Source organism: Nicotiana attenuata, unplaced genomic scaffold, assembly GCF_001879085.1.
Source record: "Nicotiana attenuata strain UT unplaced genomic scaffold, NIATTr2, whole genome shotgun sequence".
NCBI classification, from domain to species: domain Eukaryota; kingdom Viridiplantae; phylum Streptophyta; class Magnoliopsida; order Solanales; family Solanaceae; genus Nicotiana; species Nicotiana attenuata.
This window is the reverse complement of record NW_017674069.1, coordinates 79,351-79,823: the sequence shown is the minus strand read 5'-3', so window position 1 is coordinate 79,823 and position 473 is coordinate 79,351.

Sequence of the window (473 nt, the reverse complement as noted above, 5' to 3'; positions counted from 1 at the left end):
AGAAATTGGTCAATTCATAAAATATCACTAATATTAGCCAATTATTTATTTGTAGCAAAAAAAGGTCAAATTTTTGCTTTCTTTTGAGTGAGTGTTATAGAATAGATTAGGTACATCTTAAGGAGCTTGAATATCAGTTTTGGGATGGTTTAATGGAGTTTTCAGGTGTTTGAATTGAAAATTCGAATTAGAAGATGAACAGTAAAAAATAATATGTGTATCACATATGTTATCATATTTGTATCAAATGTGTATCACATATATACCTGTGTGTGAGATACATGCGTGATACATGTGTCCCAGAAGAATTTTTGATCTCGATTTTAACTAGGAATTTTGATACCAAATCAGTCCAAATCACCTCTAATCTTCCTCAAAATTTGTATATTGACTTATCCATATGTTTTCAATTTCAACCATACCCATTGAAAAAGGTCCCTTAGAATTTGGAATCTTTCATATATATATATATA